Source organism: Mastomys coucha, unplaced genomic scaffold (assembly GCF_008632895.1).
Source record: "Mastomys coucha isolate ucsf_1 unplaced genomic scaffold, UCSF_Mcou_1 pScaffold20, whole genome shotgun sequence".
Taxonomy (NCBI): domain Eukaryota; kingdom Metazoa; phylum Chordata; class Mammalia; order Rodentia; family Muridae; genus Mastomys; species Mastomys coucha.
In genome coordinates, this window is record NW_022196903.1 from 99,095,702 (window position 1) to 99,106,585 (window position 10,884).

Here is a 10,884-nt window from a genome sequence, read left to right on the forward strand (position 1 = left end):
GTGTTTGTGTGTGTATGTGCATACTTGTGACTCTTGGTTAAAAATAGAATGTAGACTATGGATGTTTGGGTGTAAGAAGGAAACAGAGGGGTTCGGGAATGTAGTAAGAGGACATATATAAGACAAAGTACTCAATGCATATATATGAAAATGTAATAATTAATCCACTTCTTTTGTATGCTAGCCAAAAAAAAGTTAATTTAAAAAATACAAAAAAGAGGAATATATAGTGTGTATATATATGTATATATGTATATATATGTATATGTATGTATGTTATATACATATACATATATAATATACATTATACATATTCCTCTTTTTTGTATTCTTTAAATTAACTTTTTATAATATACATTATATATAATAAAGCAATGCAGCAAAAGTTATCATCTTTAGTAATTCACCAGGGAAAATACACCACCAAGTTTTCTTTTCTGTGAAATTTCCTTCCCATGAGAGAAGGGGAGGGGTTTGTCTGTCTCCAAATTTAAGTACTTCGAAAATGAGGTCAGGGGCTCTTCCTTCCAGCATTCTTTTCAGAAAGCGTGAAACACTTGTAATAGCTATCCTCTCATTAACATTTGCTCATTTTTCAAGAATTAATTATGCTAAAAATCAAAAAACAATAAACACCAAAACGTGAGACTAAAGATAAAGCTAAATCACTTGTATCAACTAAGGAAGCTGCTGCTTGTGTTTCGAGGCAGGGAGTGTTTGCTTACTACAGTAGTTTAAAAATAGTTTTCCAGTTACCATCTTTCCCACATAATGGAGATGTCAGAGTAGGTTTGTATGATTGTGTAAATGGTCAGAAGTTGTTTATGTACCTCTGAACTGCTGAGATGTGCACAGAAAGCCTGGGGTTCTTTAAAATCCCGGGGGCTTTTATTCCACCCAGGAAGAGAAAACTCGATCTCCCTTGGGGTTGCCTGAAATGGTTTCCAGATGAGCTCCACTGAGCTGCCTGGAGATTCCCTTTGTACAGGGATCAAGGGGGTTCAGACTTCCTTCCCAGTCTGTATGCATACCTTGAAATTTAGAGTTGGGGTGAAGGGTGCCATTTCTGCAAGGAGATGTAGAGCCCTGTGTAATGACCACAGGACTGTCATTAACTGCTGCACCTGCTTTTGAATAACAACGCTTTTAGTATGCTCCCATACACCACATATTGATCCGTGTGCCTATTTTATCGCAAGTGTTTCCTCTTTCCCCTTACCCCTTCTATACTCATTCAGCTTGAAAGTATGTTGCACCGGTTAAGAGACCAGGTCCAGTCCATACCACTGTCTGGCCAATGTCCTTGGCCTACGAACAAGCAAGTAAAACCGACCCCAAAGCCATCTCGGTCTACATCCCAAATCCCTTACTACCGCTCATCCCAAACCCGTGGGCAGCGATTCTCAGCCCAGACGTGTGGTATCCCTGGCCAGATCACCTTAAAGATCCTTAGGATTCCGAGTGTGCAGGAAGCCAAAGGCAGGTCGCGCCTCCGGGTTGCCCAATACTCAGGAGGCAACGAAAGATGCCATCCTCTCTTTGTACCCCAGCACAAACACACCCTTTATGTCCCTCTCCAGGAACCAGACAGAGCTAGTCATGTCCGGCAATGCCCCCTTTACCAGTGTCTCGCGTGGGTACTCGGGGGTCGCCTCCCCAGGGCAGGGCGGTGCAGGTGCTACGCCTAAGGGTGTACTGCCTCTGGTGGCTCACTGAGCATGCCCAGCTCCACTGAGCGCGCCCCCGCCCTCCCCTTGTCTCGCCCCCTCCCTGTGAGTCTTCCGCTAGTGGCTGCAAAGGAACCGCTGCAGCCTTAACTCCGGTGCGCCGGGTTTTGAGAGCTGCCACAAGAGCGGGGAGGGAGAGGACTGCGCGGCAGCCACAGAGCACTAGGTTCATAACCAGGATTGGTCGCAAGTAGGGAGCTTTTGCCACTCCGCCGGGACCTTCGGACGTTGGCAGTGGAGCAAGCCCAGTTCTCCTAGGCGCTGTGCTGGACGTCTTGGGTAAGTCCAGTCCGACTCTGGAGCGTACTGTCCCAGGCACCCTGGTTTGTGGATTGGGATAAAAGAGCATGGTCCTTAAGGGCTGGGGATGGACAGATGTGTACCCAGGGTTGTTGCTCCTGCAGAGCTGGCCGGGAGGCTGTGAGGAGCTGAGAAAACTCTACCTGGCATGTAGCAGTCCCTCATACCCCGGGCCACACTGTTACCTCGCGGCGACCCGTTTTCTCCTTTATTACTGGGGAAAGAAGTTTGTTGCGCTACGTTACGGCCACTAGACGAAGAGCCTATAGCAGAAAATGCATGCAGAACCTTTAAAAATCAGCGTCTCCAGCTGGGTCACGCGATTGCCCTCTCTGAGCGCCTTCTCTCCGTGGGCGCCTTCTTGCTTGCCTTTTTTTTTTTTTTAATGTTGTGGGTGTCGGGGTATCCATACGCCTCAGGTGCAATCCGTAGTATGAGCAGATGAAGTTGGGCTGAAATTTGAGGGAACTTGGACATCGGGGCTGGGGAGACTGGGACTCACGATAGAGCGATCCCTTTTGAAACGCTCATTTTTTGGAGCGCCCACACCGTGCAGGCTCCTTGCAAAGCACCGCGATTGCTCAGCGCTGAACAACACTGACCAGGTCTCTGGTGTTGTGGAAGGCACTTGGCAGCTTGTAGGGGCAGCATGTGTTTCCAATAACTTATGGGGAGGGGAGGGTGTTCAGTTTTTTCTTTTTTTTGAGAGGGGAGGCAAAGGCAACTGCACCATATCCTCTGCACAAGAAGCAGAGAGCTGGGCATCAGGCGTCCCTCAAATGCCAACTCTTAACCCTTTTGCTCTCAAAATTATTCCTTCATCTCTGCTCTTTACCTCTCTTTAGTGTATATATTTTACTAAAACTGAAAGGCGTGGGCTAACTGGATATAAGTAGGCTCCTCAGTCTCTTTAACCAAGCAGAACCTAAAGCATGGATGCGTTTTTGGAGCACAGCACTGCTGTTGCAAGGAGGCTGCTGAGAGCAAGCATTGGGAAGATAAGGTGGTAGGGTTGTGAGCCTCAGGCACTGTGTTGCGATGGCAAAGGTTTGTGGAGGTTGTGACCAGGTTAATCAGTGTAACTGATAATACCGGGAGTGTGGAGTGCGTGGAGGATGGCAGGGCAGATCTTGGTGGCTTGTTACAGGATTGTTTATAAGGTAGGTCCTGTGAGCCCCACTCGCTGAACTTTTTCTAGTTTCCTACAGGAACCAACACGGGGGCGGGACTTCTTTTTTCAGAATAAAGGTGCTTTTTTCATTGCGTAAGCATTTCCAGTAATTTATGGTGATGGGAGCTGGGTGTTTCAAGGAACAGGCACAACAGGACTGATCCGTTTGGACACCTACATAGCATCTTTTGGAATGCGCTTTGATGCTTTTGCATGTTGAGCTTTATGGTTCTTGTTCCTTAGCACAGTAGGAGCACAAGCAGCTGTAATTTGCAGGGATCCCTACAGTAACATTTCAAGCTTTGCTGGAGAGCAGGCTTTGTCATTCTCAATTCAGGGAGTTGAAAAAAGAGCACCAGGTCATATTACAGACACGCCTTGGGTGGTCAAGAGCCAACTCAGATTTCTCTATAAATCTGTGCTTAGTGCCTTCATCTAGATCTCATTCAGAGCTCCTTGAGAATTTCCAGAGGGTTGTGGGCAGTAAGAAACATTGCTGAGTATGGTAAATCTAGTTCAGTAAGATCAAGAGTTTGCTACTTCATAAAATTCTACTCACCCTCTCGCGTCACTTAAAACAAAACACTGCTTTCCACTGACTTGAACTGCCTGTCTTGGTATAAGAGATCATAACGATAAGCCTCATTACTGTTCAGCATGGAACACTCAGGCTGCTTGCAAGCTGGGAAAGGTCTTTTGAATTAGAGGCTACAACTCTGAGAAGTCACCTGTTGTTGAAGCTGCCTCAGGATAGTGCAGCAAAGGCAGGTGTCTCCTTTGTTGCCTGTCAACCCACTTCTAATTTCTCAGGCTTGGAGACTTTCGAGTCAGTGGGGAAGTAGTCAAGAACCTCCTTCTGTAGTCATTCCATAAGGACCCGATTAAGGGTGATTAAAGAACAAATCTGTCAAATGAGGTTGCGTTACTTTTTTAACTATGGATTTTTTTTTCCATGTCTCCTTGTTCAGAAGCATGTTTTCTCCTTTAAGCCCTGAATCTTTTGGCTGCAAGTTCTTTAAGAAGTTCCGCAGGAAAACTTTTATCTGCAGTTTAAGTCTTAAAAACAATCACAATCAAAACAACCTAGTTAATTAAGCCTGTCGACTATAACCCCGACTTATTCAACTTTTCTGACATCTTCAACTTTACCTGATATTGGCCTCAATGTATTTAGTGTTCTTTGTTGTATTCGAAGTCAGAGGCAATATGCTTTAGCTGTAACCTCTCCTTTTTATCAGGTGAAGTTAAACTAGGTTGTAAATTTGCTTTTATAGGATTTTAACCAAACAAACTGATTTCATGTGAGAGTCAGGTGTGGGCGTCTGTCTAGTCTTTGATGTGGACAGGTCCTTTGTTTTCATTGTTTTGTATCCATAAAACAGCACTTGCAGTTTTGCAAGGACTCCAGTATTTGTCGCTTTAAATGTTTTCTTTTTCTTTGTCTTTTTTTTTTGTCTTAAGTTTCTTTTACTATTTTCTACAAGAAGAAAATGAGATCACTAAATCATTAAAAGCCTAGGACATTTGCTGATGTGCTATGGTAAAATTCACAGTTCAAGAGAGCAGTGGTGTGGGATGGTCAGTGGTGCCGTTTGTTTTATGTATCCTGGGGAATTGTTGGCACCACTGGGCCATCACTCCTATTAAGAGATTCCTGCCAGCTTGGGAGTTACCCTTACCTTTCCCTTTTTGTTTGTGGCTGTCATTTATTACCGGCGACACGGTAGCCAGTTGCAAAAGTCCTGGGACTCTGTCTCCTCAGAGCCAGTTGGCTCCTCCTGAGGCAAGTGCCTGGGATGAGCCCTAAGAAGGAGGGTGCCTGGGAGGAGTTCTCCTAATTCTGGATGCAAGCATATAAGGGGAAATGTGTAGTTTGAAAGAAAAAACATACCAGGGATCAGAAGTGACCAGAGGAGCAAGCAAGAACACTATTCACACTGCAAGTCTGTGTGCAGGGAGGGAAGGCCTCTGGATCATACAGCAGATTCCTCCGGGTCCAAATCTACTTCTAACAGTCAGTCAGTGAATCCTCGGGAGTGGGAAAGGTAATGTCATCCTTCTGTGAGCCTGCGTTTCCTTAGCTTTTAAACTAGAACCATCTCCATTTTTAAGGGTCTCTGACCAGTATAAAACATGAGGTAAAAACCAAAGAACTTAACTGTAGTGGATTGCCTAGTTTAACATCTCTAATACATGAGTCAGAGAAGCATATTGCTTCGTGCGTAAAATACATTTTTAATTCGTGTCATGTCCCAATCTGGGTGATTTGGGGCAACAGTTTTGAAAGGTGTGAGTCAGAGAGCACCTTTCATGCGTTCTGTGGTGAAATTCTGCTGATCCCCATGGAATTTTAGAAGAAAGAGACTGGGTGTTAATTGCTCTGGCTGGCAGGTGGTGCCAGTCACTTTTGCTTAGGGACACTGGGTAAAACTCAGATCCAGGAGGGTATAAGTTCCATGTTTAAAGGAGGCTGGAAGATGTGCTCTCCCTATAATTCTGGTAAGGAAAGCTATGGTGAGAGGAGCAGCTAACATTCTCTCACAGTCTGTCAATGTCAATTTTATTCATTTTATACATACTACTTCATCAGCTTCCCCCCATTCCTTGGTTCCTCAGGCAGGGGAAAGATTTGTTTCTAAGCATTTTGCCCTTCTAAGTTATTACACTTGTGTCTCTTGTGCAACTGAGGAAATGCTGGCAGAAATGAACAAATTCATTGTAAAAAAAATTGTAAAAGATAGTCTGTGGTGGTGTCAGCATTTGAACCATAGTCTGAGTTTATATACATGCATATATATAAAATTTTATATACATATTATTTTATGTATATATATGTATATATATAATTTTGTTTTAAGCAGGGACACTACAGTAGAACACTTTTCTCATTTAAGCCATCAGTCACTTTTTCCTTTTGCCTACATGCATATCAATGTCAATAAAACTTCCTGGAGGAATAACAAAGAGCACAGTGTAAAAAATGCATATGGAGTAGAGTTTGATATATAGATTTACCCAGGATCCCAAGAACATAGTTGAGATTCCCTCCCTTTCACTGCAGTGTCCTTTGATTTTAAGTAAATCACCAGTGCCTCTTACCCAAAACCTTCACCTTAAGCTCCCATTGTAGAAGCCCTGTGTAAACTGTTCTCACACAGAGGTATTTGAGAGCTAAGTTTCTTGTAGTTTCTCAGGAAGCACCTTTTCTGGTAGATTCAGGGCTGTAATAGTCTTCTTCACCTTTACTGTGGTCAAAATGGTTGCTTTGTATCATACCACCCTGCTCTCATTTTCACAGCTTTGCAAAATTGACCTCTTAAGGCATTTTGATTGGAGGGACCTGTCTGGAAGAAATCTTAGTGTCTCCTCAGATAGAGTTCTCTTTCAGAACTCTGTCATTTTAACTCATCCACTTTAAAGGAGCGTTTGGCTCACACAGCTTGTGTGTTTTTCTTTTATAAACATGTCAGTGGCAGTAGTGGAAACATGGGTGGTCAATAGCAGGTGGCAAGATAGTCTACACTAATTGTTTCCCCCTTTTAGTTAGCAATCATGTGTGGATTTTTAGTTATGATAATCCTACCTATATTACCTCTTCCTGAATTGCTTGTATTCTTCTCCTCTTGAATTTCTACCAGATGTCCTTAGAATTCTGCATTTTTAAAGATATAACCTTTTCCTTCCATTTCACTCTCTCCCATGTCGTAGATATGTAAGGGAAGGTACTTGGTGCTGGTACAGAACACAGGGCCTCTTGCATTCTAGTTTTTAAAAATCTGTGTGTGTATAGGGGCAGAGGGGAAAGTAACTAGGCACCTATGGGGAGTCAGAGTACAAGATGTGGGGTCAGTTTTGTTTGTCTGCCATGTGTGCCCTGGGGTTATCAGACTTGATAGCATCCCCATTATCCACTGAGATGTCTCACCTGCCCTCTTGTCCATTCTAGACAGTTATTCTGCCATTGAGCTAAGGGCCCAACTTGCATGTGCACATATTTTTTCAAGTTGTTAATGGGTTTTATGAAGTAAAAGTAATAAAGAAGCTTAAGCACGCGGTCATATTGTCAAATGTACAACAAGCCATATTCCACAGGTCTTTGATATCATGTTGATCAAAACAGGAAGTGCTCTCATGGTAATTATAAATCATCTCAGGCAGTACAGCATTTGCTGCCTAGTTCCTGATTGCCTGGTGCTACGTGGAGGCCTTTGTGGAATTGGGTGGCATACACTCTGTCCTCCTCTAAGTCCATAGACTCCTGATCTTTCAACGAAGTTGTAGTGTGTGAGCAGAGAACTTCTCTAGAGATGTCTCTAGAGATTTCTATAGGCCAAGCCTGACAGTGGTTATGAAGATGTCTGTCCATATGCTCACAGGACCGAACTGCATCCCTTTGATGTAAAGGAAACTGGAGGAGTCTCCTTGATTTCCTCAAGAGAAAGGGAAATGGATTTCAGGAATAACTCCCCTGTCACTGTCACAGGCTTCCAGTGAGTTCCATGAGATTAGCAACTCATTCCCCATTTCCCACTGCGATTGAGGAAAAAGAGGTTAGCTCCTTCTCTTGTGATCATACACCCCCACTTATTTTCCATTTATCTTTGGGTCTTATTATTACCTCGTTCTTAGTGTATGATGATAATTGTACCCATTTCTTTCTTAGAAGTTGGAACTTTTGGACTGGAGAAGTGGCTAAGGGATTAAGAGTTCTCACTGATCCTGCCGAGGACCACAGTTGGTTTTCTTCGCACCCACTTTTCTGCTCACAGCCCCCTGTAACTCCAGGTGTAGGTCAATTATTTCATCTGGCCTCAACTGGCACCTTCATACTCATGTAGTTACCTACAACACAGAAACACAGACACACATAAATAAAGATAAATCTTAAAAAAAAAAGAAAGAAAATTATCCATATGATCAAGGCCAGGCCAGAAAAACACAGATTCTACCTTCTCATCCTAGGTTGTACCAGGAAAGAAAGGAAATTGCCTAGCAAGGATCACTGAGGGCCGTGCAGATCCTTGCTGGCTGACAAGCCTGCCAGTAGGACTTCACACTGGCTTTTGAGCTAACCCTTATAGATAGGAGGCTAGATTCACATGGAATATTGAGGAGATTAGATTCACATTGGTTTGCCACCAGAAAGAGAGTCTTTTTCTTCTGGGGAATCAACATTTGTCATTCAGAAAGATGTCAGCATCAGGGTGGCCTGAGTTTGCAGGGGGAAACCCTTCCTGGCTTTGTTTCATTTACCACTCCCAAAGGCTTGAAATGAGAAACCCTGGTGCCTTTAGGACTTATAATTCATAAATTGCCTTTGGCTTAAGCTGGTTTGAACTGGGTGTTTTCTTTCTTTCTTTCTTTTTCTTTTTCCTTTTTTTTTTTTTTTTTTTTTTTTTTTTTTTTTTAAATTTGGAGTCAGTACTGATTTAGGAGATCAATGAAGGAAAAAGAACAAAGAATTCTAGATAAAAATAGGAGTGTTTTGCTTGTTTTTGTGTGGCTGTTTTTTTTTTCTTCTGAACTCTTTTGATGTGTTATTTTTGTTGTGGGTTTCACAAGGGTTACAGTCCATTGTAATAAATCATAGTTCCAGCCAAGAACCATTTGGCATCCTCCCTACCCAGGCATGTATATGTGTCACTACATCATAAACCCAGAGCTCTCTTATTTCTCAAAGCTTATTTCTCTGCAAGGAACAATGACAGAGGTATGCTAAAACTGCATCCACAGTCGGGATTATTTCTTCTGAGATGAGATGGGCTCCATTTAGGATAGTCTCCCCTTTCTGAGTGAAGTCACCTGCCCTTTTCCTATTCCTTTCGGTTTTGCCATCTTGGCTTGTCTTCACTCAGTTAAGAACTCATCATGTGATCCTCTATACACTTGTTTACATTGCTTGTCTGGCTGCTTTACTCTGCCTGTCTTTCTCTCCTGTGTTTAGTGCAGTTTGCACTTGACCCTCTTCAAATGCCACCCCTCAAATGTACAGCCTCTTTTAGAATCACCCGGACCGACTGAAAAGACTAGCATCAGACCTGTTTGAGTGCTAGTGTGAGTGAGCAGCCCTCCTGATTGTTCCATAACTCTGGGGATCCCAGGATGTAATACATTCACTTTTAACACAAGCAAAGCTCTATGGAACCCAGGAGAAGTTTGCTGCCCTGCCCACTACTTCATAACATTCCATATTTCACAAGCATTGAGCACCATGCGAGTTCATTGGGACACTTGGTAATAGCTTGAAATCAGAATGATTATCAGATCCAGATCCATTGTGTAATAGCTGTGTGTTTGTGACAGAACTGACTGCCCTCTGGAAAAAAAAATAGTTTTGTCATCTAGATAATAGTAGAAAATAGATTTTTGTGAAGTTCATCAAAGTTTCAAAAGATTATAAATTTGAGAGAAAGCAAGGACATGATCTGGGAAGGGTTGGAGGGAGGAAAAGGTAGATGGGATGATATACTCATATTTTCATTTCAAAAAGAAACTATTAAAATTAAAAATATTCACACTATAACACCAGTCAACATTAAGAGAAAATTAATAGTCTGAAGGCAAGGTAGTATCATCGCTACCTTTGCTACTTTCGGTAGCAAAATTAAATAACACATGAATAAATAAAAAATAAATAAATGTAGCCAGTTACTTTAATGAGGTAGTCTCTGCAGACAAAAAAACATTTATGGAAATGATGTATAGTATTCCATTCAAAGTACAAATAGCACCATGAATAAATTATACTAAAATTAAAATAGCCCATTTTGTTTTGTTGTGATCACTAGTAAGTCACTTTTAAGTATCTCTTACATAAACCCTTCCCAGCTACTGCTCCCAGAAGGTGCCATGTGACACCAATCCAGTTAAGCTAAGAATTTATGTTCGTAGGATGTAAGTTATGATTTGTGCTGTTTTTGGTAAATAGCACAAATAAGATAGATTGTTTTAAAATATTTGTGGTAGATGTTTAATCTTTAATATGTCTAAAGCAAGAATGACTGTGGCGTTGGTCCATTTTTATATAAGATTTGATTTGTTTTCCTGGGTTACACTTAATCATAACTTTTATGGGTTGGAAATAGAAATTATTCGCTATGTTTAAGCAAGGTCTGCTTCAGGTCATAATTTTTACAATGCCTATTTTTCCTCTAAGTTAAAAAACAAAGGGTGGAGTGTTTGTTTTTCCTGTTTTATTAGATATTGTCTTTATTTACATGTCATGCAATATCTCCTTTTCCAGTTTCCCCTCCTAAAAAAAGAAAAAATAAATAAAATAAAATAAAAAAAATAAAGAAACACAAAACAAACCCCTGTTGCCTCTCCCCTCCTTTTCTTGCCACCCCACCCTCTCCTGCTTACTGGCCCTGGCATTCCCCTACACTGGGGCATAGAACCTTCACAGGGCCAAGGGCCTCTCTTCTCATTGATGACCAACTTGGCCATCCTCTACTATACATATGCTGCTGGAGCCATTAATTCCACCATATGTACTCTTTGGTTGGTGGTTTAGACTCTGGGAGCTCTAAGGGTACTAGTTAGTTCATGTTGTTGTTCATCCTAAGGGGCTGCAAACCCTTCAACTCCTTGGGTCCTTTCTCTAGCTCCTCCATTAGGTACCCTGTACTCAGTTCAATGGATGGCTGTGAGCCTCTACTTCTGTATTAATCGGGTACTGTCAGAGCC

General features: G+C 42.2%; 1 protein-coding gene and 1 long non-coding RNA gene across 5 annotated transcripts in view; one reads left to right on the forward strand and one right to left on the reverse strand.

Moving 5' to 3' along the window:
- The window catches only part of LOC116098282, a 4,588-nt gene extending 2,883 nt beyond the window's left edge, over positions 1-1,705 (reverse strand). The window contains exons 1-2 of the long non-coding RNA XR_004121780.1: positions 1,623-1,705; positions 1,032-1,127 (exon numbers count right to left, since the gene is read on the reverse strand). This is a non-coding gene — a long non-coding RNA (uncharacterized LOC116098282). The remainder of the gene's footprint in view (positions 1-1,031; positions 1,128-1,622) is intronic.
- A 69-nt stretch (positions 1,706-1,774) lies between these two features.
- Positions 1,775-10,884, forward strand: part of Cntn4 (contactin 4) — a 975,079-nt gene continuing 965,969 nt past the window's right edge. For 3 of the 4 annotated variants that reach the window (XM_031382782.1, XM_031382784.1, XM_031382789.1), the window contains exon 1: positions 1,835-2,006. The gene's annotated coding sequence lies outside the window, so the exon portion shown is untranslated. Of the gene's footprint in view, positions 2,007-10,884 lie in introns of all 4 variants that reach the window. The other variant, XM_031382788.1, reaches the window with a different exon arrangement.